General features: G+C 38.9%; 1 long non-coding RNA gene across 2 annotated transcripts; it reads right to left on the bottom strand.

The window, feature by feature from the left end:
- Positions 1-321: 321 nt before the first annotated feature.
- Positions 322-15407, bottom strand: LOC142409441 (uncharacterized). Of its 2 annotated transcripts, none has more exons than XR_012775633.1 (4): positions 15319-15407; positions 14593-14674; positions 1469-14080; positions 322-774 (listed from the first exon to the last, which is right to left on the bottom strand). It is a non-coding gene; the product is annotated as an uncharacterized LOC142409441 (long non-coding RNA). The 2 variants fall into 2 exon arrangements; XR_012775634.1 differs by having other exon boundaries at positions 558-1591; positions 8423-14080.
- Between the last annotated feature and the right edge of the window lie 957 nt (positions 15408-16364).

Genomic DNA, 16364 nt, shown 5'->3' with positions numbered 1-16364 from the left:
ACAGGAGGGCAAGGCTGTCCTGGTTTTGGCTGGGATAGAGTTAATTTTCCTCCTAGTAGCTGGTATAGTGCTGTCTTTTGGATTTAGCATGAGACTAATGTGATAACACACTGATGTTTAAGTTGTTGCTAAGCAGTGTTTATACTAAGTCAAGGACTTTTCAGCTTTCCATAGTCTGCCAGCAATGAGGTGCACAAGAAGCTGGGAGGGAGCATAGCCAGGACAGCTGACCCAAACTGGCCCAAGGGCTATTCCATACCATATGGTGTCATGCTCAGTATAGAAACTGGGGGGAGTTGGCTGGGGGGGCAGTGGTCGCTGCTCAGGGATGGGCTGGGCGTCAGTTGGCAGGTGGTGAGCAGTTGCATCACTTGTTTTTTCCTGGGTTTTGTTCCTCTCTCTCTCTCGTTGTTTTCCTTTTCATTACAATTTATTATTATATTACTATTAATAATTAAAATAAAATATAAACTATTCTTATCTCAACCCATGAGTTTTCTTACTTTTGCTCTTCAGATTCTCTCCCTCATCCCACAGAGGGGCAGGGTGCACGAGCAGCTGTGTGGTGCTTAGTTGCTGGCTGGCGTTAAACTGCGACAAGGGGCAAGAGAAAGGCTATTTTCTGTGAAAAAACAAGCGATAATTTGGATATTTATTTATTTTTTAAAAGGATGGTTTTTGTATTCCATTGCAAGCAAGAATATATACTTCTTAATCACTGAATGCCTCTGGAAATTTTCAGTGAAGTCCACAGCAGGCTGATTGGAAGAATTACTATAAAAAAACCTCCAGTGTTTTGCCCGAACGCCTAGTCAGGTTTTTCTGGAGAAGCTGTCATCTAAATTCTTCCTCTTAGTAGCATGTCACCTTGATGTAATACGCACCACCACCACCCCCCGCCCCATAAATAATTGTATTTCACACACTGGAGTATAAAATTAGATTTCCCTGAAATTTCTAGCTGTCCATCAGTTTTACTTTGGTTTTGTGAAGACATATGCTCATCTTCCTAGCTATCATCTGAAGAGACCATGGTACTTCAGTTGCTGATGAAAATGTGCATGTGCCGTAGTCATAGTATGCAAGCACATTTTTCTTTCGATGCTTCTGTTATGGAATTTCCAGCAGGTGAAATACAAATTTCTATTAAAAGAGAATTTTGTCGTTTTAGAGAACTTTATCAGTCATTTTATGAAGCAAAGGAAGTAATCTGCACGAGCACCATGCATATTGGAATTGTTCAGGACAGAGCTTCCAAAAATTTGAGCCCGTTCTAGAGTTTAACCTTTTTTGTTAGAAGGGATTTAAGTCAGGTTAACATAGAAATGAATGATGAAGCAGAAACTGGCTCCTGACAAAAAAACCCCACAAACAACAACAACAAAAAACCCCTCCCCCACCAAAACCCCAATTATGAAGGTTTAGCAAGAATTCTCCGGAAGAGAAGAAAAGGAAGATTATTACTAACCTTTCACTTAGGGATATAGTGTGCATCATTAACTTGCATTGCATTTGGTTGTTGAAGTCCATATGTGTGTCCACACAAACAGACAGCAGGGCTGTTGTGTAGAAATCACCATAGAGGGGGCTTCTACCATTAGGAAAAAAAATCAGACTCATATTTAGAAATATCCAGTCCTTCAGACAAAACTCCTATTTTCTTATTCACCCATTATGTAACATTCAGAGACTGAATGATTTTCTATTCCATCTTGTGAAGAAACATTGGAAAGGAAACACTTTTATTGAGTTTATTTCAATCTGAACTGAAAATACCAGTTCGTTTGGATTTTTCTGTTAACTAAACGGCCTTGGGGGAAAAAAAAAAGGTAGGTATCCTCTAACCAGCAAGCTGGTACCAATATAATGACTTAAATATAATTGAAGCCTGTGCCCAACAGCTGTGTTTGCAAAGCTGCTGAAGATACAAAATATTTTGTTTTTTTAAAAAAGGAGAATGCTTACATCATCAATACTTGGGCCAAAACACCCTGAGTTCAGGATTACTTCAAACTACAGTTTTGTTTTTCCCATTATAAAGACGGTCCTTGCTTCCAGTACTCGGGTCACCCACAAGCTCTTATTCTGAAACACACTGGTCCTTTCTAACATTTGGACACTTCGAATCAATACTCGTGATTTTGGTTTGCACTCATTTTTAGTTTTCCAAGGATAAATGTTGAGTTGCTTGATTTCCCTCTCTAAATCTCAGCATTTCATTTCCACTTTCTTCTATCTTATGCCTTCAGCCTTCTGAGCCTCCACCTCCAATTGTCTTCCCTCACTTCAGAGACCTCTACTTCTCAGACTTCATCATTGTTGGTTGCTTACTATCTTGGCTGCTTTCAGCCTTCAAATCTCAAAATTCCCCATCTGTTCTTCTCGTCACTGGTCTTTTTATACTCTTTTTGCTATTTCATCCTTTATACTCTTCTGGACTTCTTAGACCTTTTTCTTCCATTTATGTAAACTGTTTCTAACCCTGATCTCTGTCCTTGCTTCATTCTTGCCCCCCAGGCATCTGACATCATTGTCACTAGAGCCTTTACATCTGAACCAGGATATTTATCCCATAGTCTTGCTTAATCTCTCCATTTCATTTATTTTTCACATGCTCCCAGCTCTCACTTCAAATTGAAAACACAGCTTTTTGCCATAGCATTTCAGAACTGCACTTTTTGATTTCTTACATCTTAGCAAAGGGGGGCATCTGTATCTGTATTATTTATATGCAGAAAGCATTTTGGTCATGCACGTTGTGTGACTACATAAAAATTGCATTGTTCTGTGTCTCCACACCACCTCTGAGGGTTCCAGGATTCTGTGTGGTGAAAAAGCACAAGGGATTTTTGGAAGATCGTATTTTCCACTGACAGCTCATTCTGAGCTGAAGTGAGTACACACAGCAGTGACATTTTTAGCTGTGAGTCCAAATGAAATTTTTTTGTGGTAAAAGCCAAGCTAACCCTAGTATTCAAAGGCCTGCTGCTATATCCACTTTCTTCAGTTAATACTTGGCCCAACCACATCTACCTCTAACCTGACATTCAGCTTCACTCTTGTGGTTTTTTTGAATTTGGCATAATCTACATAGCTGCAAAATACTTAGCGCCAGCCTCCACTAGTCTGGAGTTGTCATTAAAACATACCTAATATGTCTTACAGACAGGAAACTGAAGATTCTGTGAAAAGCAGATATGGTCTCATAAAGACAGATCCTGCCATCAGACGTTGCCTTATGAGGAGCTAGGACTGATCCATAGCACCTCAGTCATACAGCACACAATCTCGCACCCATGTGCAATGCATCCCCCAGGGCAGAGGAAAGGATGTTGCCTCATTTCTTAAGCTTAGGTAAAAAAACAGTGGGAAAAAGGTCCCGGTGTTTTTCTCCCGCTTGCACCAATGTAAAGGGCAGAGAATGAAGTGCCTTAGTAGGCGAAGATATAAAGCATACTCCTTGATGAACATGGATTAACTGATGTAATTTTTTTCTTAATTGACTGGATTTTGACCAGAACAGAGCAATAAACAGAACTCATTAATTGTAACATTAATGAAGTCCATGTAGGTTGGGCTCAGACATCTATTTGTTCAGTTGTCAGAGTACCTGAATCCAACACAAACATTCTGGAGAAGAGCAGAGACAGGGATTACAATATTGTCATAGAGTTCATTACTTTCTTCCAAGACCTTTCTGCTAGGCCCCATTCAGGCTTACATCTCACTTCTTGCATTCTCTGTGAACGCCCTTCATTGCCCATGAAATAACAGTGCATGAAAGAAAGCTTTAAGACTCTGGAGCCAGGAAGATGGAAAGTACAGCTGCTTCTTCCTTGCTTGCAGTAGTTGTTTTCTCCTCTAAACCCCAGCTGTTAGTTTTGCACAGTCATATCCTGAATTGCCAATTTAAGTTGTTTATGAGATACGGACAACTGTGCCTGCCATAACCTCTCAAACACACTGCATTTCTCTGATCTACGCGTGTGAAAGTGAAGGGCTTTGCTGCTAACCCCCGCAAACACTTCCATGACTGGCAAAAATTAAAGCAACTACCTTTATTTTGGATTCCAGATATCTTTCCATTACTGTTCTATGGCTGTTTGTTATGTTTGTATGGGCAAGCAGATTATTCAGGTAGACGAGAGCTGCACTCTCAAGACAGGATTTTTGTGCATTTCACAACTCTGCTCACAAGAGGAGAGCAGACAGTTCAGAATGGCACACAAGTTGCAGTTTTGCCATGAATTCGTTATCAGTGCGAAACTGGCGGCATTAGCTGGCATTGGTACAGCAACAAACTAAAAGCTCTAACTTGGCTGAGGAGCTGAACCAGTAGATCATAAAAAGGTGCCAAATCATCTATCAATGTTCTGGATAATTTCCACCTGAAGCTATATTTTCAACTATTTTCCCCACTAGCACACAGTCCAATTGTGTTGCCAATCGTATTTATAATTAGCACATGCAAACCTGCTTCATTTTCTCAGTTGGCTTCCCAGCAAATACATGTGTATAGGGAAAAAAACACGCCCCTTACTGGTACTATCCAAAATGGTTGTTAGTAAAGTGTGTGAATGAGAACTGAGATCCAGATTTCCAAAAATACTGAAACACCTGTGAACATTTCTAGAATCAGTTTAAGTTTCCTGATAAATAACCAAGTAGCCTGTGACCAAGGAGTCACATTTCTCTTTTGCTTGGTTAGCATAAAATGGGTAGAACTCGGCTCCACCAGCACAAGCTCATCAGGAGCTTATTGGAAAGAAACCATTTTGGATTTCCAGGGAGAAACAATTTGTGCATTTCTGGGGATCTGACAAATTTAGATTGCTAAATCTCATCAGCACACAAATCAATTTTGATTTCACGTCTTAAATGTCTAAATGGCTTTCAAAAATGACATATTTCTACCCAAGACCCTTATAAACTGCAACAGTGAGTGAGGCAACATTAAAATAACTTTTTAAATCAGGGGCTGAACTGACCACTGATTAAGGCATTCTCTCTCCCTAAGAGGAAGCCCCGTAAGAAATTATTTAAACCTAGGAGCAGGCAAGCCCTTATAAACCCTAGAATTCTGACTTAGACATCCATGTTAATTATATATAAATTACAATGGTGAGAATTTTGTAAATGGTGGTGTAAATACATAATTTAGCATAATAGTATCTATTTTAGCAACACCACAACAACCAAGTGAAAAGTAGGACAGCAGCTTGAAAAAAGTAAATATGAAACCACGTTTGGGTTTTCTCTGTTCCCTCCCCAAAAAACCCCAAACCAAACGCCACAACAACAAATACAGTTCTGTTTAAATGGAACACAGAGAAACGGAAATGACCGAGCCCTGGCACAGGCTGCCCAGAGAGGCTGTTGGATCTTCATCCTTGGAGATATTCAAAACCTGTCTGGACATGGTCCTGGGCAACTGGCTGTAAGTGACCCTGCCTGAGCAGGGGGGTTCGACCAGATGCCCTCCAGAGCTCCCTTCCAGCCTCAACCATTCTGTGATTCTGTGAAACATACAGATGCTTCCACATATATGTTAGAATTCCGCAAAATAAAATAAGGGTAGTTGGTTTGTCCAACCTTAAACAGTAAAACAGCAGAACAAACAATTTGTTGTGAAGCTGGCTGCTTGAATGGCCAGATTCCTTTTTGATAGTTGTAAGAGGTACACAGATCAAGGACATCGACGCCAAACTAGGTAACAGGAACCACCTCAGTAGTTCTCTTTGCTGAACAATGTGGCTTAAACACTTATCATTCATACCATTTAATCACAGCTACTTTGTCCTGTCACTACTAAGCTGCTGTTGAAATTGCTTTCTCTTCCCCATTATCCTCACCAGCTAATATTTTCTTCTTGGTGTGCTCACAAATTTGTGAGCTTTACTTTCATATGAGCCATCAAAGGTGGCTCATATCTTAGGTGAGAGCCAAATAGGCATTTTCTGCAGCACAGCCACTTGAGATCCCCTCCCTGTCTTTTTAAGTCTCTCCTGACTTGCTTTCCTATCGTAGTCCTCTCCAGTCAGTGCCCCTCTGAGCTTTGCGTTTTTCAATTATGAGTGTCTGTGTGTATGTGCATATGTAAATCTTTATTTTAGATTCTGTTCTCACCCCTCAAAGCTGTTTTCTGATATATATCCCATGTTCTCTTCCAGTACACCAAGGCTACTGAGGTAAATTTGTAAGGGGGAACAGATAGTCCTGGCTCCACTTACTGCAGCTGGTGGCCACCTTCTACTTTCTGGCATGGCAACCCACCCCTCAGTCTTTCTCTGTATTCCTAATTTGTTAGTTGCTTTTCATCTGTACTGGGTGTTCCTGCAAATGCATGTCTGAAAGCAAACACTTGGAAATTTCAGTCACTACAAATCCCAGAAACTGATTCAGCTTCTTAAACAAAAGTATTACAAATATGTTTTGAATAGAAATTTAAAGGGTTTAATAAGATCTAAAAATACCAGGTAGGCATCTTTTAAAAGGTAGCTTTTTCCCCCCCAGCTCTACATCTTTCCTGATTGTATAACAAATGTAAATCCTGAACAGAATATATTTTTAATCTTCTTTGAAAACCTTAAACATGCTATGCCCTAATTCCAGTTGTATGTGTTCCCTGTTTCCATTTCAGTTACTAAATTAAAGCTAGCCACAACCTCCTCTGTCTAGTACTGAATCTATACACTTCAAAGAAGTTGATACTTCCTTTTTTGCTTTTAAAGCTTTTTGCAATGTCATTATTTTAATGAGAATCTTTCCGATGATTACAGACTATTTTTCTACCATCAAGGCCTATCATTGGTCTAGAAATTCAATATGCAGATAAGAAAGCAAATCCAGCCTTCTGACTCACTAGAATGTCTCAAGGTGCTAAGATTCAAAAATGCAGTGGTGATGAATTCATTCTTCTAATCACAGTAGGATCAGAATTTGGGATGCCATGTTAATCATCCCCACAATAATCCCATTTTAAAATGTACTTATTTAATGCCAAGATTATACATCTTGATCAAAATGTATTCTTGGGTTACAATAGGGTGCCTATAACAGGGCACAGACAGACTGCCTAGGTGTAAAGAGCCTGATGGATGAATACAATGTCGCTATTCATATACCCCGACCCTGCTGTATCTGAGCCATCTGCTGCTGAAATTGCAAATCTGTACTGAAGAATGGTAGATTATTTTTTCTCTTCTATTATCAGACAGCGCTTTTCATTTGATATAAATTGCAGGCACTGGATCTACGCTCACTTGTTCTAAGTGAGAATCCGAGATCAACTTTTTACTGTCAGAAGGCACTTTGCAAGCTCAGAATAACATGCAACTGTGAAATTATATTCCTTAAAAGAATATGCCTAACTGGATGAAACTTTAAAAGGAATTCCTTTGTTAACATAAATGAGATCTAAACTAGGGTTTTAGTTGTAAAGAAGTTGTATGGGAGAAGAAAATAGCAGCACAATACCTATAGCACAGAGCAAGAGAAATGAAGCTCAGTAAATTGCTCACATGAATGGTCTTGATGACTCCAGTGGATTACTGATGCGAGAAAATCTTGCACAGTTTGGCCCACAGTTACAGTGAAAATTAATTTGTTTTAGAAGTCATCGGCAATACTTCTCCCGAAACCTCCTGAATGCTCTGGGCTTGACCCCCCGAGAAGCACAAAGCAGTATGGCTGACTTCTAGAAAGGACACATAGTTGCTTAACACCAGTCCATGTCAGATGCTGGTATTGCAGAACATTACAAAACCTGTTCTAGACGAAGAAGCGGTTTTTGTGCAAAGATTAGGTTTTTGCCAACTATTACAAATGAGGGAAGAAACAATGTCAAAATATATTTTTTCCTAGAAAACAATGGCTAGTTTACACTTCACAATTCACACTTAAAACACTGTATCTACCACTATTTACTGTTTGTTAACACTAGATTACTGTAGTTTACTGCTATCCTAGAATGCTCTGTTAGTAGTAGCTATGTATCTGAAAGCCTGTTACAGTCACTCACTGACTAAACAGATTTGATTCCTCTGCATATTTTTAGTCACGGTGAACAGCAGTGATTATTCTATATTCTGTACAGAAGAGAGGGAGCTGGACTTCGGTTTTTTTCATAGAGTTAACTTTTTACTGATGTTGTCTTTCATAAAGAAAGCCATAAAATGTTTGCACAAGTTCAGCCTCCAGAAGTCCCTTCCAACCTCAACTATTCTGTGATTCTATGTGCACATGTTTATGCATACAAAACTTCCTGACCCTAACAGTGCATGTGACTGGGGAATCTTTTACTGAATAAGCAGCAAGTTCCGTTGCCCCTAATGACTCTGCAACAGCAATAAGAGAAAACATCAAAGCATTCCTAATATACACACAGTGCCTTGCTGGGACAGAGCCTTTTTCAGGCACTCACCGTATTTTCCCCAATGATCTTTCTCAGAACCCAGGATTTTCCAGACTTTGATCAGAGCACAGCCTCTAGGGCTGATATATCTGTGCACCTTTACTGGCATCGTCTGCAGTTTCACACAGCAAGTAGCATTCCACACCTCATCTCTCATTTTTGTAGACATCTGAAATAATCTATTTTTTTGCCCAGAGAGCAATTATAGAGGTACAGTGTCATCCCTGGTGATGTTTGTTGTGGAACAGACTTCATTAAGTTAGTCAAAATCCATGTCCCACAGTTCAACTCAGAATTCTGACAACTGGACAGGAGGCTACCTCCTCAGTAAATTCTTGACAGCATACATATACTCAATGACTAGAGTATGTCAACCAGAGTATGTGAAACACAGAAATTTTTCTACATTACTTATACATCTCTGTGTTTATCTACCCAGTCTGTACTATTAAACTTTCAGAATTCCTGCTGGAGGTAGCTACGAAATATAATAGTCAGCCTGCTGAACATTTTAAGTAAAGGGTCCTCCAGAAATTTCTTTTTCCTTTTTGTTTAAATTGAGGTACAAAACTGCTGCCAGGTATACCTTAAATACATACAAAGCAGTTCCACTAAAATTAGCCCAGGCATTCCACTTGTTAAGGCTACACTACAGCTACGCAAAATGATCCCTCACCGGCTACGGATTTCAGGAAAAATTCTCCTTGTCTGGTGTACTTTTGATGGCACAAACCTGGCAAAAGCACCTCTGCTGCTTCTTGTTCAAAACACCCTCTGTATGCAAAAAAAAAGTTATGTCCAGCATAAAGTGAAAAAGAGGGTGTTCACAGGTTAACGGAGGCAAGGGAGGGGCACAGGAGAACATATCTCTACAGGGGGATCTCACACAAACCTTATCAATGGCATACATGAGAATACGCCCCTTCCTGCTCTTGTATGCAGACTGGAGTCCCCAAATCAGACAGCACAGATGTCTTACTCCAGCACTTCTCTCTACTGTACTCGAGCACAAATAGTAGGGAACAGAAAGCCACAGTAAATTATTTGACTAGTATTAAAATATGATTATAAAGTGATGTCTGAGAGCAAAACTTAGTGCTTTGAGAACAACTGGTTTGAAATTCTCTGTCAATGGACCCATGTCTTCCTATCAAAAGAACAAGTGCTATCAACAAAAAGCTTCCAGTTTGCCTCCAACGTGGTTACTTCCAGCCTGGTTCACAGCTCGCTAGCAGCAATGTTTATGAGACAGAAGGTTCTTTCATGTGTTTGTGTGTGTGTCTATTTAATGCTTTGCTTCTTGGCAAGGACTGCTGAAGAACAGAAGCAGCCCTACTGATTCTTGACAATTCACTGCAAGGTGCTTTCACAGCCTTGTTTGAGATGGTGTGAAATGACCTGGCAGTGGTGATCACACCTACTGTCTGTCTAAATACAGACAGACACACATGTTATTAATAACACCCTAGGCCCTTCAGTCCTTTCTCACCCTATATCATATTTACCACCTACAATATTCTGTCTGGTTTCATTCATAGGTTAGACCTCTATAGGTTAGACAGGAAAACATGCTAGCTGCTGCTCAGCCTGCTTCTAGCATGTACAAGTGGAAGAGGAACAGAAAACACAAGTGGATACAAATAAAATTTTAAAGGCCTGAAGGATGACTTTGCATAAGAAAGGGTTTAAGGGTTAAAAATGCCCAAGTTTTTACTGCCAGGCTTTCAACTGTAATCATATTGAAAATGTTTTTCTCTGTTTAGGAGACAGAGGTTAATGCAACTTGTGGGTGAATCCTTCAATGTGTGTTTATCTTTATGTAAAGTGAAAGTAAGTCTTTTGGTTTGACCAAGATTGCTAATGTGTATAAAACCAGGGATGATATATAACTAATACAAGTGACTATATAAAATACTGTCAACATTCTTTAGCAAAACATACTCGACCTGAAGAAGCATACGTTTTGCTTCTAACTCATGTTCCACACCGGAAGTGCAGACGCTAACTTTCAAATGTTTTGTAGAAACTGTAAAAATTGCAATTATTACCTCAGTAAGCTTGCAATTTTCAGCCTCTAGTTATTAAAAGCAGATGTGCTTTCACATTTTTAAAGTGCTAAACTTCAAATCAATGTAGTATAAGCAACACTGTTACTTTGGGGGACAAAGCAATTATGCTAGAAGTCTATAATATCATGAATGACATGGAAAAGGGAAAGAGTTAACTGTCCACTGGTTTTGTTCATAGTACAAATATGAAGAGGACAATGAATAAGCCTATTAGACAGCAGATTAAAAAAAAAAAAAGAGAGAGAAAAGAGATCTTGAGCTATCGAACTCATGTCTTCAGCATGTTGTACAGGTCAAGTCCGCACTGCTGAAAAGGCAGTAAATTTGAAAAGGTTTGAATGCAAAGGGAGGAAGATGACATCTGCCCTACACTCATCTTTTTCCTAAGGCACCTGTTACTAGTGTTGCTGGCTGCAGGGTACTGGGCTCAGTGGGCTCTCAGCATTTCCACTTCTTGCAAGTTATTCACAAATGGAGCTAGCTATTGTACAAACACAGCTAGCTAACTGTGGTATTTGTTAGAAGCTGGAAATTCAGAGCCTGAAGGGACCTGCAGAGACTACTTAATACAACCTTCTTCACATTGTGCTGGGAATAGGGGTATTTTGTGTAATCTGTTTTAAAAAGTAATCTCCACTGAGCAATGTTCCAACACCAGTTTGGGTAGTTTGCTTTTCCCATCTCATACTCAAAAAGGTTTCTCTGCTCTCTGATCTAAAACCTACTTCCTGCAAATTAAGGCAATTTCTTCTCATCTTTCCTATACTGGAAAAGAAAGTATGAATAAACTAACTTAAAATGGGCTTACCGTTCAAATGAATATAAAGGCCATCATACCACAGGTAGCATGTACTGCTGGTCTGACTTCCACGCCCCCAGCTTCTGCAAATCAGGGCTTTCCTGATTTCCACACACTTCTCCCCTTCCATTTTAATAAACACTTCATCTCCCCCATCTCATGCCAATCCCCTCTAACTTTTCTGTCATGCATGCCTCGTTTCCAAATCAGAGCCACAGAACACAGTTCTTTTAAGTTTTCTGTTGCCTTACTGTCTAAAACCTGCTTTTTCAATACCATCTCCCCGCTGTTTCCCAGCAAGCTGCTACTGCCATCTATCCCATCGGTACGTAATGCCTGTCAGTCTCTCTGCTGATCAGCACACAATGAAACTGCAGTGCAATGAGCCAAACAAACCGCTTTGTGAGTGCATGTGTCAGGCCATATGTTGCACAGACTTCATTGACACAAATAATTCCAAGTTCACAGGTAGTTTAACTGCTAAGTAGTCAGCATCCACTCTTGTGGGACTGGTCACCCAAGCTAGAGGAAATGTTTTTGATTACTTCAGCAATCACAAACATTTTAAACAGTGCAATAACAAAACGTGAACACCAAATAACAAATAGTAAATATTATTTCTAGTACACAAATTCTAGAAAAGTTTAGATAAAATACAACCACTCTGAAAACATTTCCAAAAGCAGAATCATTCACATAGAGGCTTGCAAACATCAATTAAAAACTACTGTAAACATGGTTTATATGAATTATTCCCAGCAAGTGATCAAATGTTTATTATTCTTACTTCCTCTGCATTCAACTAACACTGTTTGTTGCCCAGGGCACTCTTGATCTAGAATCTAGAAAAGCACTTAAGCACTTACTGAACTTCTATTTAATCATAGGAAAACAGAAGATGCACATTAAAAAAAAGACATAGGAAGCAGCTATAGGACAAGTCTCCCACCCCAAATAATATTGCTGCAGATATAATTATATAATTACCTCATTCTTAAAATCAGAATAAACACACAGAAATGAAAAAGATCTCTTTCTCTGTTAAGCAGATGGAAAAAGTGGTGAACTTTCAAATATTCCTTTGCATTTTGTTTTGCTGAAGTCAACTGAAAATACCACTTTGGCTTTCATAATGTAACTGCACACCCTGGCAAGAAACTGCTTTTATTTGTAGAAAATGTCAATCAGTACCTGAAATTGAAAGCTGACATAGCATTCTTCTCTACTGTTACTGGGAAAAATAATGCTGGCTTGAGAAGATTTACAGACAAGCAGAACCCGTGATTTCTTGCAAATTTACAGCTCACAGGATAGCTTCTTTACTGTGGGACTTACACACGCCATGCTCTTAAATGTATTCATCTTCACAGATAAATATGAGGTAGGGACATACTACTGGTTTTGTCCTATAGACCAGGAGCTCAGTCTCAGAAATAAAGGTCACTTGCCAAAGCTCACCCAGGAATGTTTTGGTAGAGCCATCTCAGACAATTCCCTTACCTCTCTGGTCCTCTTTCCTCTACCACGTTACTGGAGGGCAGCCCTTTGGGTGTGTGTCTTCTGGCCCCTTCTGCCCCAGATCCCCTGGCTCCTGCTCAAGCAGAGCTCCACAGCAGCCACTTGCTGCTGAGAGCACCTGACACCAGTTAGTAAGTGCTACTCAATTAGGAGAAGAAGCAGTGGAATAATGATGGTATCATCCAATAAAATTCAGGTTTTCAGCCTTAACTGACTCTTGATTATTATCATCCTCATCATCAAGGGCTAGAACTAGAGGAAGGAAGGTCTGTCAGTTTATACCAACTGAGGAGTTAACCTTTTAGCCACACAGCTGCTGATTTTAATGGACATAATTTTAATCAATGCATTAACTTATTTTTTGCATTCTATAAAAATAGTTTTTCCTGAAATTTCCTTATTTCCTCTCTTACCAAATGGATGATGTGCTGAAAACTGAATTGCATGTCTTTGTTCAGACTATTATACTAGTGGCAGCCTTGTCACAACATGGGGTTTCACACAGATTAATTTACACGGCCTCGCAGAGCCATACATCAGGATATGAATTTACATTGCACTAGTGATTTCTGTATTCACCCAGCGAGGACGTGAAAGCTTTGGCCTAAGGTCAGGGTGTGAGACAATTTGTTACTCTATTCTGTGAGAGCGTCTACCTAGTGAGGGGGTGCCACACAGCTCAACTCTGTAAATTCACGCTCCGGTCTAGGGCACCATAATAAGCTTTTAGCAACAAGCCTTATATTCAAGCAACTGGCTTTTTAGAGAGCTATAATGCAGCAGAAAAACAGAGCACAGTGAGTAAATGAAAGTTTGCAGTGGCCAGCTTTGATTAATCACTGCTAATAATTGTCAATAAATGACTGAGTAGATACATCAAATATGCCATTTAAAAATAGCTTTAAATAATAACACTGTATATCTAGACTAGTAAATTAAACAATGCCTAGGAAACTCCAAGGCACTGGAATAGTACTGTTTATGCTGGTAAGCTAGTTTTGGCCCGAGCCAAATTTTGGAAGCCAGAGCCTTCCAGGAGCCATTTCCAATAGGTAGTTCATACGTATACAAGCATAAACAAGGGCTATTCCAGCTAGTCTCCAACAGGAGCAATGTTCCTGCACAGGTTTAATTTATTAGAACAGACATAGCCTAAGTGTGCCATTTTCTGTAACTAGGATCTCTTTAATGTCAAGAATTTAACTTTTGTGAAGATATAGCTCTTTTGAGAGTGCTGTTTAAATAGCTACAGTTGAGAGGACTTTCCTTTCTTCTTTGCTCCTGAAAAGGACATAAGAAAAAAAAAACATGAAAAATATTACTGAAATAAGAGTAGGATGGAAATACACCTCATAGATCAATACACAGCAAAGGCCATAAATACCAATGATTACATTTCCCAGAGCCCCTAGTATCACACAGTTCTCAGAACTGGATTTAGTTACGGTATTGATGAGGAAAGAGATTATAAGGCTTGAGGCTCTGCAGCAGTTTGACCTTTCTCTTGTTACGCTACAGGCAACGTATGCCACGTCAGGTGGCATTTAAGAACCTCCCTGGTTTTAACACTTTACTTAATAGCATTGACTGAGATTCTTTTGGTAACAGGATTTTCTTGTTAACTGACATTCCAAATTATTTTGGAGTGATTTGAAACGCTCATTGAAAAAAGGGAAAATTACTGACTCAAAGTCCCATGGTGTGTGCGGTTCTGCCATACAGGTGCACGGACCAAAGGGTCATGCAACAGCTCTCCCACTGTCATTGTAATGCTTTTTCAAAAGGCCACTCACATTGGTTCTCATGTGTTGAAATTCTCTTTGAGGACGGTCCAGGTTCACCAGAGGGGACAGAACTAATTTCAGCCAAACTTTCCTGTGTAAGAAATACAAATATGTTATTATCACTGCAGTATGCATAAACAAATACAAAATCAATAATGGCAATATAATTAGTATTAGTTCTGCTGATATTTTTCCTTATATTAACTTGTTTCATTAATACAGTAGACTATTTTTGCATACCTGAATATATAGTAAGTGTTACTGCATTTATTCTTTTTATTAGATAGGTTACCTAATATTTTATTTTTTAGCAATGCTAACTTATCACAGATAAGACTGTGGTTGCAAAATAATTATAGCATCCAAAGTAACTCAGACAGATAAAACTCACTTGAACTATTCAATTGTCATCTCTGATGCAGGACCTTTAATGACAAAAACTATCATTAAAGGGAGAATAAAACTACAAACCAGGAACCATTCCTACTAAAATGTGAGAAGGTACTACCCAGGAAGGGAGGTCAGCTGAGGTAAATTAAACCTTGATTACAAGATGACTAGTTTTAAGAATGCCATCCAGTAGCAAAAAAATCCCAGTGGAAAAGCAACTACAGTGCAAACGAACACCAGAAATCTGAGTGAAAAGATTGGGAAGCTGACACTTTAAATTCTGTAATATATACAGATAAACATACATACATAAACAAATGTCCAAAGGTAAAAACTTATACTTACCCTTGATTTTTTCGTTGCATACCAAACACCAGCAATTACAATAATTAAAAGGATCAGAACGGAAATGATGATTCCTGCCACTAGAAGAGCAAAAAGAATGGTACCCATGACTCTAAGCCATTAAGAAAAGGAAAAAATGGATACCTACGTTTGTGGTGGATAATTATGCAGCATAAAATGATTATATGTGACACTAAAATCTAGGTCTTTATTTTTCCTACAAACAAAAATGTCATTCAAGTCTGGATTTGTACAGAAATGAACCAAGCATATTACAGCTCATTACAGTCAATGATTTTTTGGCAGTGCAAAGTATGTGCTATATTCATCTCCAATCTTAATATACCAACAGTTACCGCTGCTCACAATATTATTGGTGCTACAGATTTTACTGGAAGAAAAAACCCCAAATACTAATTATGGTAATAAGAAAGTAAATCACTATGGTTTAGTCTAGTAGAGAGAGAGTCTTATTACTCATATCACCAGAGAAATACCATGATTTGCAATTAAGGAGTGCCTTTAATGCTCTTTTATAAAAACAGGGGTTTTCTGGCTAATGTAGTCAAGTCCATACATAGCTTTTGTTTTGTATAACCAATTGCAATAAAAGAAGCTCAAAGTTCAAAACTTAGGTAAAGAAAAACATTACTTAAGCAGAAGTATATATATTGAAGTTGTCAACCTACCCAATGCAGGCAATACTTGTTTTTCTGTTAAAAGGAAAAGAATGAAAATTAGAAACATGAGAAAACTGTACAACTACGTGTACTGAAGCTAAAGCTGTCTTCCCTACCTTTTTTTTGGTGATTACAAAGCCCTGAATTTACAGTCAGGTGTTAGAAGGAAACTAACTCATCATTTCCTGCCAAAATAATAGATGGCAGCTATTAACTACTCTGTACCTACATTCAGCATACTTGTACACTGATTTCCGTTTACTCTCCTTCATACGTGCTTTGTCTGTTTGGCAGGTAAGGCTTTGTGTGCAGGAGCGCTCTCATATATTTAGAGAGCTGTGCATTTACATATATTTATAATTAGCA

This window comes from Mycteria americana, chromosome 4 (assembly GCF_035582795.1).
Source record: "Mycteria americana isolate JAX WOST 10 ecotype Jacksonville Zoo and Gardens chromosome 4, USCA_MyAme_1.0, whole genome shotgun sequence".
Lineage (NCBI taxonomy): Eukaryota > Metazoa > Chordata > Aves > Ciconiiformes > Ciconiidae > Mycteria > Mycteria americana.
The sequence above is the reverse complement of the archived record's forward strand: the minus strand, read 5'-3'. Positions and strand labels throughout refer to the sequence as shown.